We start from the raw sequence: 11,603 nt of genomic DNA on the forward strand, positions 1-11,603 counted from the left end.
GTGGAGAAGGAGTGTTTGGCGATTGTGTGGGCTCTCCAAAAACTCCAGCCATATCTGTACGGACGTGACTTTTTAATAATTACAGATCACAACCCATTGGTATTTCTGAATAGAGTTGCCGGAGATAATGGTAAACTGCTAAGATGGAGTCTCATACTGCAGCAGTACACTTTTACCATCCAGCACAAAAAGGGTGCCCACCACAGTAATGCAGATGGACTCTCACGGCGAGGAAGTGAATAGCGCACTGAGGAGATGGTGACGTGGGTCACCACCTCTGTGCGCCATTTTAAAAGGGGGAGGTGTAACGATCAGATCAGGTGATCGATCAAATTAACGTATGCCTCCTGTTATGATTATCTGTCCGGTCAATGTATGTCTGATATTGGTGTAATAGTTATGTCTCCTGTGAGTATTGGAATCAGGACATGTCTTGTATGTAAACTGTAGGTGACCCTGGTTTGAGTTTGAGGCCTGTATCCCCTCAGTGTGACATCTGTGGACTCCTCCAGAGTTAGGATGTAAGATAAGATCTGAGCCCCTCATAAACCATGGTCCAGGAGAAGAGGTTAGAGTTTGTCCCCTTCCTTCACATCTCTTATCAGTGGGTCTGCTATGCAAGGAAGGAGGATCAATCACTTTGAAAACAGCAGACTGTAGAAAATACATTGCCAGGGACCTTCCACACTCCTTCAGCATGGAAAGAGTGGAATCCCAAGGGTGGGAGGGATGAGGGAGTCTGCAAGGTATAACTAAGACCTTTCTCCCTATAGTCAGTGTCACTACCTGGGGGTCTAGCAATCAGGCTGTAGGCGACGAGAGATTTCTTGTGGAGAACCCCCCCCACTTCAGGATTGTAAGATACGGTTCTGTCTTTTTTCCCTTTTTATTTTTGAAATTGCATTTAAAAATCGTTGTGTGTACTTTTAAAATCATTGTAATGTCTTGTAACCATTTTGTTTAAAGCTCTGTAGTATTTCTAGGAATAAATAATACATATTCCCAGTTCTGGTTCTGTGTTCTTAAGACTCATTAGCCTCAGGAGAGAAAGGCTGGAAAACGTTACCATTGTTATCTTGTATTGTGTGGTCAGGGGCGAGCCAAGCCGCCCCTTGCGCAGTTTCAGGCGCTAAAATCAGGTTTTGGCTGGTGGCAGTGTACCTCAAGGAAAGGGCCCGAGTGTCCTGAGTGAACCCCAGTCACGGCCGGCGCTGCTCAGATTGACGTATCGGAGCAGGCGACCGGTGGATCCGTGACACATACAGTAATACATTGGAAATGAGTTAAAGTCATTTCCTGCTTCCCTCTCATATACTGTATATATAAATCAGGGGCGAAATGTAATAGGGTGTGATTTTTGGACATGTGCGATTTTGGGTCAAAAACGGCCGAAATCGCACATTTTCCGAAAATCGCACATTTAATAGGTTGAAAATCGCGGTAAAAAATCACACTTTTTACCGCGAAATCGCACTTTTAGAAGTGCGATTTTTAGTCACATTTCAATTCGCATCCAGATGTTTTCCCATTATAAAGTATACAACTCGCAAATGTAATAGGGTGTGATTTTTGGTAAATGTTACCAAAAATCGCAAAAAAAATAGACCAGGTTCTGACAGGCGAATTTGACAGAACCATGCACAGATCATTGAGATCTGTGCATGGTCCTGTTAATAAAAATGTGTAAAAGTGTTTTTATTAAAAAAAAAACGGCATAGGGTCCCCCCTCCTAAGCATAACCAGCCCCGGGCTCATTGAGCCGGACCTGGTTCCAAAAATACGGGGGGACAAAAAGCATAGGGGTCCCCCGTATTTCTGAAACCAGCCCCGGACTCTTGGACCGGTCCTGGTTCCAAAAATACGGGGGACAAAAAATCTGGGGTCCCCCGTATTTTGAAACCAGCACCGGGCTCCAACAGCCCGCGGTGTCATGCCACAGCCGGGGGACACTTTTTATACAAGGTCCCCCGGCCAAAACATGAGCACCGTGGCTGGTCAGCCTTGGACGGGGTACCTGGAGGAGTGGGGACCCCCCCAATAAAGGGGTCCCCCCCCCAGGCTTCACCCGTCCAGGGCTGAAGCCCGGGGCTGTCACCGGCGTCCGTGGCCAGTGGACGCCGGCCTGATAGGGTTAAATCCATCATACGTTACATTGCTTTATACCAGAGAACTACAAGTGCCAGCAGACCTCCCCCGCATGCTGGGACTTGGAGAACCACAAGTCCCAGCATGCGGGGCATTAATGGGCCCGCTGGGACTTGTAGTCCACCTGTAAAAAGAATGTTTATAAAAAACACACACACACAGAAGTAAAAGTTTATTACACACACCTCACTTTTACACCAGCGTTACTTACCATTCCTGGATCCAGCGCTGGTCTGGCTGCTTCACAGCCGGCTCCCCCCGCACTGACAGGCAGCGGGGAGAACCGGCTTTCTCCGTTGCCTCTAACAGCTTCTGTAGCGCTGTTCCAGCGCTACAGAGTCTGAGAGCGCAATTGGCCGATACGTCTCCATGGAGACGCATAGCTCAATCCTGATTGGCTGAGCTATGCGTCTCCATGGAGACGCATAGCTCAGCCAATCGCGCTCTCAGCCTCTGTAGCACTCGGACAGCGCTACAGAAGCTGTTAGAGGCAACGGAGAAAGCCGGTTCTCCCCGCTGCCTGTCAGTGCGGGGGGAGCCGGCTGTGAAGCAGCCAGACCAGCGCTGGATCCAGGAATGGTAAGTAACGCTGGTGTAAAAGTGAGGTGTGTGTGTAATAAACTTGTACTTCTCTGTGTGTGTGTTTTTTATAAACATTCTTTTTACAGGTGGACTACAAGTCCCAGCGGGCCCATTAATGCCCCGCATGCTGGGACTTGTGGTTCTCCAAGTCCCAGCATGCGGGGGAGGTCTGCTGGCACTTGTAGTTCTCCGGTATAAAGCAATGTAACGTATGATGGATTTAACCCTATCAGGCCGGCGTCCACTGGCCACGGACGCCGGTGACAGCCCCGGGCTTCAGCCCTGGACGGGTGAAGCCTGGGGGGGACCCCTTTATTGGGGGGTCCCCACTCCTCCAGGTACCCCGTCCAAGGCTGACCAGCCACGGTGCTCATGTTTTGGCCGGGGGACCTTGTATAAAAAGTGTCCCCCGGCTGTGGCATGACACCGCGGGCTGTTGGAGCCCGGTGCTGGTTTCAAAATACGGGGGACCCCCAGATTTTTTGTCCCCCGTATTTTTGGAACCAGGACCGGTCCAAGAGTCCGGGGCTGGTTTCAGAAATACGGGGGACCCCTATGCTTTTTGTCCCCCCGTATTTTTGGAACCAGGTCCGGCTCAATGAGCCCGGGGCTGGTTATGCTTAGGAGGGGGGACCCCACGCCGGTTTTTTTTAAACTTTTTTTTTTTTGCACAAAATCGCATTTATGAAAATGCGCACATTTTCATGACTGAAAATGCGCACATTTTCATGACTAAAAATCGCCCGAAATCGCGGCAAATCGCATTTTTTGCCGCTAATTCGCATCTCATTACATATGCGAATTCGCGGCAAAAAACGCGATTTTTAAAGGTGCGATTTCTGGCGAGTTTGGAACTTGTCCAAAAATCACACCCTATTACATTTCGCCCCAGTTTTCTTTTTCTAAGCACATTCTGATTTTCATGTAATTAAATGTAAATATTATTTCAATTTTAATTATCTCTCCTATCATCAGGGCCGGATTATAATGGGGGCACAGGGGGTCAGTACCCCTGGCCCCTCTCTATCTAGGGGCCCCCTGTGGTTGGCATGTATTTTTTTTTTTTTTTTTTATAATACTTTTTTTAGCTAAAGGTTTTGTGCATGGCAGTGGGGTAGTGCGGCAGCTTCACCTATCTGCCAATGTGACAATGATTAATGTTGCTGAGCATCAGGAGTCAAGGCACACTGACTGCACAAGTGTGCAATGCATTAATGCTTCTCAGGCCCATGAAGGATAGCAGCAGCAGTGTTAGCAGGAACGCATTTAGAACAAGTAGATGCTGTAAGATTTTCAAGAAGAACGTTTAATGATGAACATATAACTTGGATGACATGCTGCACTCTGCTTGCTGCATCACCAGCTACTGCATAACAACCAGGAAGAGAAAACAGGAAGTACCTGAAAAACTTTATCAACAACTATCAGACATACACTGACAATATCTATCTATAAGCACAGTTGAGAACAGTGGTTGCTATAATAAACATACAGAAGTCTAACACCCCCACTCAACTACTTGGCCTAGGATATCCCCAACCCTTCTAATTTTCGACAGGGTGTCCTAATTAGGCCCTAAACGGGTTATGGACCCCGCACGCATCTCACTTTAAATAATGTCACTATTTTTCCTTATGTATATCCTGGCCGATTAATAAGATACATAATTCTGTATCGGATTTCCAGGTATACCAGCACATGGCACTTTAAGCACTTATGCACTTTCCTCGACTTTATTCACCACTCTGGCGCAAAAAAAAAAAAAAATAGCACAGAGCCATAGGGACTCTTACTTGCGTATATTTTTCTTTCTTCGACACTTCTTTTTAAGTATAAGTATCAATTTCTCTCTCAACCAGGGTACCATCTCGCATTTAGTTAGTACTTTCACTCATCTCCCAAGTCTAGCCCAAAGAACCGCGCGAATGGGTAGTGGATTAACGCTCTACTTCCTTTTATCAGCGTAAAGCCCTTAAAATCATGTTATTTTTCACCCGACCCCAGGGGTTGTCCCTAATAAATGTCCACGTTATCTAGTAATCGTTGTCTTGAATGTATTCATCCTCCTAGTTATATTGCTGTTGTATAAATGACTGCCGTGTCTTGTATATGTATTGTAATGTGTTATTTTTTATTATTTATGTGTTTGTTGCAAAATGAAAAATAAAGACTCAATTAAAAAAAAACTACTGCTTCTCAAACAAGTCCCATTCTAGATCTGATATCCTCAAACTTTGGCCTTGGTACTGGCTTTGTCATAATATCAGCTAACATATTGTCAGTCTCACAATATTCAAGAAGAATTACATTTTGCTCCACTAGATCACGTAGAAAATGATGCTTCACATCAATATGTTTGGTTCTAGCATTTATCTTTTCACTGTTTGCAAGTTTTATACATCCCTGATTGTCCTCAAACAATATCGTTGGTTTTGCTACTGACTCTCCAAAATCCTGTAGTAACTGACGTAACCAAACAACTTCTTGACTGACATAAGCTGCTGAGATGTATTCCGCTTCTGTTGATGATAAGGCAACTGACATTTGCTTTTTTGCTGGACCATGATATTAGGCTGTCTCCAACCTTGAACAAGTAGCCACTTGTTGACTTACGATCCTTGTAATCACCTGCCCAATCTGAATCCACATATCCTGTCAATTCAAGATTTCCTTTTTCTGACAATGTCAGGTTCAAGTCCTGTGTGTGTTTAAGGTACTGCATGACTCTCTTGATTGCATTCCAATCTCTTTGACGAGGTTTACTCACACGCCTACAAAGATGAGACATGGCAACTGAAATATCTGGCCTTGTAGTGGTTGCCACATATATAAGTGCCCCCACTGCTTGTCTGTATTGTTCATTATTGGGCAAGAGATCATCTTCTCCTTCCAGTTTGAGATAAGCTGCGTCCATTGGCGTAGTCACACCTTTAGCCTCTGACATTTTAAACTGATTGAGAATTTTAGTAATTTTAGCAGATTGATTGAGCAGAAAACTTCCATCTTCTTTCCGCTGTATCTGGATTCCTAGATAGTATGTCACCTCTCCCAGATCTTTAGTTTCAAAGTGTGAATTCAGAACTTCACTTAACTTTTTGATTTCTTCATTTTCTTCATGGGCAATAATCAAATCATCCACATACAAGAGTAGATACATCCACTTCCCATCTTCAAACTTGGAGTATAGGCATGAGTCTGCCTTACTTCTTGTGAACATTTCGTTTAGTAAAACTTCATTTATATTACTATTCCATGCTCTTGCTGATTGTTTGAGACCATAGAGAGATTTTTGTAATTTGCAGACAAGATGCTCTTTGCCCTCTACTATATAACCTTCAGGCTGAGCCATGTACAATTCTTCTTCAATATCACCATTGAGAAAAGCAGTTTTAACCCCTTCCCGACATATGACGTACATTTACGTCATATGTCGGTTGCGGGGGAATCAAGCCAGCTCACGGAGTGAGCTGGCTTGAAAGAGAGCAGGTAATGGCTGTATATTACAGCCAGGTACCTGCTCTCACGGCCACGAGCGGCGAGTTCGCCGATCGTGGCCGTTTAACCCTTTAAGCACCGCGGGCAAAGCGCCCGCAGTGCTTTAATAGCTGATCGGAGGGGGGGCGCCCCCCTCCGGCGCCGATCGGGGCCCCCCGCGGCGAGATCGGAGGGTGCCGATCGGTTGCCATGGCAGCCAGGGGTCTAATGTAGACCCCTGTGCTGGCCGTGTCAGCATTCCTATTACATCCTGCCTGAGGCAGGATGTAATAGGAAGTGCTGAAAATCACTATGTTCAGCCATAGAGCTCTATGGCTGAACCTAGTACAGGCGATCGCGCCCCCTAGTGGTCAAGTACACTAGGGGGCCTTGTAGTAAAAGTTAAAAAAAAAATAAAATAATAAGTTTAAAAATAAAAAAAAAATAAAAAAATATTAAAAGTTCAAATCACCCCCCTTTCCCCATTTCACAAATAAAAATAAATAAAAAATAAAAAAAATAAACATATTTGGTATCGCCGCGTTCCTAAAAGTCCGATCTATTAAAATATAACATTAGTTATCCCGCACGGTTAAAGGCGTAAACGGAAAATAATTCCCAACGCCAAAACTACGTTTTTTGGTCGCATCGCCTACCAAAAAAAAAATAACTAAAAGAGATCAGAAAGTCGCCCATATCCCATAATGGTATTAATTAAAAAGTACACTTCAGCCCGCAAAAAATGAGCCCTCACCCAGGTCCGTAGGTGGAAAAATAAAAAAGTTATAAGCCGCAGAACATGGCGACGCGACGCAAATTAGAAAAACCGTAAAAGTTTCTATTTTTTTTTTAGTGGTAAAACATAACGAAAACTATATAAGTTTGGTATCACCGGAATTGTAACGACCCATAGAATAAAGATAACCCATCATTTTAAACGAACTATGAACTCCAAAAAAAACGTAACCAGCGCAAAATTGTGGAATTGCGGTTTTTTTCTTTTTTACCCCACATTGAATTATTTCCTGATTCCCCAGAATATTATACGGTATAGTAAATGGTACCATTAAAAAGTACAACTTGTCCCGCAAAAAAAAAGCCCTCATGTGTCTATATAGCCGGAAAATTAAAAAAGTTACGCTTATTTGAACGCGAGAAAAAAAAAAATTAACAAAAAAGGCCTCGTCGGGAAGGGGTTAATGTCAAAATGCCTTACTTCCATATCTCTTAAAGCAGCTATGGCCATCAAGGTTCTGAAAGTACTCTGTTTCGCAACTGGTGCAAAAGTTGCATCATAATCTTCACCATATTTTTGAGTATAGCCCTTTGCTACTAATCTGCTTTAAATCTGTGGACTTTACCTTCAGAGTCATATTTGGTTTTAAAAACCCATTTACATCCAACTGCATGTTTTCCCACAGGTAACTCTGTAAGTTCCCATGTCTGGAGCTGTTTAAGAGATTCCATTTCTTCATCAGCTGCTTTAATCCATTTTTCCTTTTTATTAGTGGGCAGTTTTTGCATGTCTTTCCAGGATTCTGGTTCAGGTTCTGGTGCTGTTCGTGCAAGATAAGATAGTCGCTTTGGTGGAATATTCTTATTACACCTTGTAGAACTCCTGACTGGAGGTAGAGGTAATCTTTCCTCTTCAGCAGTAACAGGATCACTTATAGCAACTTCAATATCGTTTTCTTCTACTGACGGTGGTTGTTCTTCAAGCTGCACTGCCTGTGTCATTTCTTCAAATGTAAGATACACTGAGTTTTCATCAATTATAACGCTTCTACTTATTGTCACCTGGTTGGTTTCTTTATGTAGAATTCTGTATCCCTTTTGAGACTCACTGTAACCTACGAGCACTCCTTCCTTTGCTCGAGCATCCCATTTTGAGCGCTTTTCCTTTGGAACATGTACAAATGCTTTACTTCCAAATATTTTAATATGATGCAGGTCAGGCTTCTTTCCATTCCATAGTTCATATGGAGTCTTTTCAGTTGTTTTACCTAATAAACGATTTTGGAGATAACAGGCTGTCATGATTGCTTCTCCCCAGTAAGTTGCTGGCAAATCTGCATCAAAGAGCATGCTCCGCCCACTTTCACATAGTGGGCCTTATTCTGATCGGTGCGGCCCGATCAGAATATGCGGCCGCGACCGTGCAGGCGAATCCCCGCCTTCCATACAGATCGCCACCTGCCGTCCGTACGCGGATATGTGGCGATCCGCATGAAATTGGACGGGGATACGCCTCCTCCGTCTTGGGAGCAGCCCCTGCATTAAATGGTCGCCGAACATGGAATGCAGGGCCGCACGCTCCACCAGGTCCCGCCACACAAGACCACACGGACACTTGTCCGTGTGAAATCATGTATGGGGGCGGGCAGCTGACATCCGGCGATGTCAGATGCCCGCCCCGTACCCACGCGTCACGGCCTCATTACCATGCATACGCCCCGCGTTTGCATGGGAACGCCCATGAAACGGGGGGCGTATGCATAGGGTAATGAGGCTAAGTAGCCCCTCACGCCCCTCTACGCCCCCTGTGCGGCGTATAAAGAATCCGTGCGGCGAAATCGCCTGCACATGCGCAGAGTGACCTCTGCACATGCGCAGACGATCAACATCGGCGGTCCGTCCGCATGCGGGAATATCCGCACCGATCAGAATAAGGCCCAGTGTCCGATTCATTCTTTCAGCGACACCATTTTGCTCTGGATTATATGGTACCGTAGAGAAGGACAAAAGAGATTGGTCGCACAAGACCATACAATATGTGTTGCAGGACCCCCTCGATTCAATCACTACTGTCAGGTTGTGATGATGGCGGAGGTGTGCTACCCCGGGACAGTGAGAAATATCACAGAAAAAAAGGAGAAAAGGAATGTCCTTTTTGGTTGGGTGCACCTATCTTGATCTAAAATCTAACTTTTAATAAAGATGTATTAAAAAATGTTGCGAAGTGTTAAAATTATTACACACAAAGAGTAGACATACAACGATTAAAGTAAGAAATAACAGTTAATAAAATAAAGGTGGCAGACAGAATGCTCTCTCTTAATGTTCTTATGTATGTCAAGGATGGATTGGTGTAGGGGTGTGTGTAGGGGCACCTTCTTCTTTATTCACAGACGTAGGGCACTTTATTAACAATCACAGTGTATGCAGACCTTATATATATGCGGCTTATTTGTAGTGCCCGCTCTGCGGGTACCCACACAGTCTCTGCTGATAGCCCTCACCCACCTGGTCACTCGCCCATTTACCCAGGTTATGACTGGGACAGAATATGGGCTGGTACCTCGTGTGGTGTAAGGTTTTAATATGTGAGGTTAAACTTCATCCACTGCGATCCCGCATGTGGAGATTTATGTTTATCGTGAACACTGAGCCTAGCGATGGGTCTCAAAAATAGATACAGGTACACAGGATTCACTTCCAGGGTCTATCAGGTTAACGCGTTATAATACTTGTCTGAGATCACTGGTAACAAGTTAATAGTGTGTATAAACTGGCTCACCGCGTGTCCCCTGAAGGAGCGGCTTAATTGTCCCTTTTACTGTGTCATAGATATCAGCTCAATGGCTGGGCACATAGGGATAGACGGCACCGGTATATATACCGTTGGTGCCCCGCTACTTCTTACAGGGGCTGCTCGGGGTTAAATGTTGATTCACATATGTTGCACAGTAATCATATATCCTTCTCTTTGGTATGCCCACACACCTAGTACATGCAGACTCTTTCTATGCCCAAAATATCTAGCGTTGAGTCATTGCCCAATTACCCTGCATATAGCAGGGACAAATCATATGGGTTGGCAACAGTACAAATAAGTAGTCAAGGTAGCTGGGGCTGACGTAATCCCCCTGCGAGCCCGCAAGTGGAGGTTCACGTCCCCAATGGCTTAGGGACAAATGCACATTCACAGTCTGCGCTGTCAGTATATACCAGCGTGACAGTGGTTAGTGTAGGCAGAATAAGTTAAGACGTGTATGCTTGGATTATACAAGATCACTACGGTGTAGTGTCCACCCAGTGCTCCAGGATCTGGATATCAGATCTAATCCGCCGGTTCGTCCCTCCCACACACCCACAATATGCGCTCAGTGGCTGGGTCTATGAGGGTTGGAGACGCCGGTATAAATATCTGTCGTTTACCCGCTACCCTTATAAGGGCTATGGGCTGACACTGGATACTACACACAATCAAAATACATCCTAATGTTGAAAATAATAAAGAATACGAGAGAGCTGGTTCTGTCTGCGCACCGCTAGCCGGCACGCGCTTCGCAGAACAGCTTTTTCAAGGCTGTCACGCTGGTATATACTGACAGCGCAGACTGTGAATGTGCATTTGTCCCTAAGCCATTGGGGACGTGAACCTCCACTTGCGGGCTCGCAGGGGGATTACGTCAGCCCCAGCTACCTTGACTACTTATTTGTACTGTTGCCAACCCATATGATTTGTCCCTGCTATATGCAGGGTAATTGGGCAATGACTCAACGCTAGATATTTTGGGCATAGAAAGAGTCTGCATGTACTAGGTGTGTGGGCATACCAAAGAGAAGGATATATGATTACTGTGCAACATATGTGAATCAACATTTAACCCCGAGCAGCCCCTGTAAGAAGTAGCGGGGCACCAACGGTATATATACCGGTGCCGTCTATCCCTATGTGCCCAGCCATTGAGCTGATATCTATGACACAGTAAAAGGGACAATTAAGCCGCTCCTTCAGGGGACACGCGGTGAGCCAGTTTATACACACTATTAACTTGTTACCAGTGATCTCAGACAAGTATTATAACGCGTTAACCTGATAGACCCTGGAAGTGAATCCTGTGTACCTGTATCTATTTTTGAGACCCATCGCTAGGCTCAGTGTTCACGATAAACATAAATCTCCACATGCGGGATCGCAGTGGATGAAGTTTAACCTCACATATTAAAACCTTACACCACACGAGGTACCAGCCCATATTCTGTCCCAGTCATAACCTGGGTAAATGGGCGAGTGACCAGGTGGGTGAGGGCTATCAGCAGAGACTGTGTGGGTACCCGCAGAGCGGGCACTACAAATAAGCAGCATATATATAAGGTCTGCATACACTGTGATTGTTAATAAAGTGCCCTACGTCTGTGAATAAAGAAGAAGGTGCCCCTACACACACCCCTACACCAATCCATCCTTGACATACATAAGAACATTAAGAGAGAGCATTCTGTCTGCCACCTTTATTTTATTAACTGTTATTTCTTACTTTAATCGTTGTATGTCTACTCTTTGTGTGTAATAATTTTAACACTTCGCAACATTTTTTAATACATCTGTTAGGAGAAGGGGACCCCTGCCGGACCCTAACTCCGTTGCCTCAGACAGGAGTCGGCAGCTGTGTGCA

This window comes from Crinia signifera, chromosome 5 (genome assembly GCF_055691185.1).
Source record: "Crinia signifera chromosome 5, ASM5569118v1, whole genome shotgun sequence".
Lineage (NCBI taxonomy): Eukaryota > Metazoa > Chordata > Amphibia > Anura > Myobatrachidae > Crinia > Crinia signifera.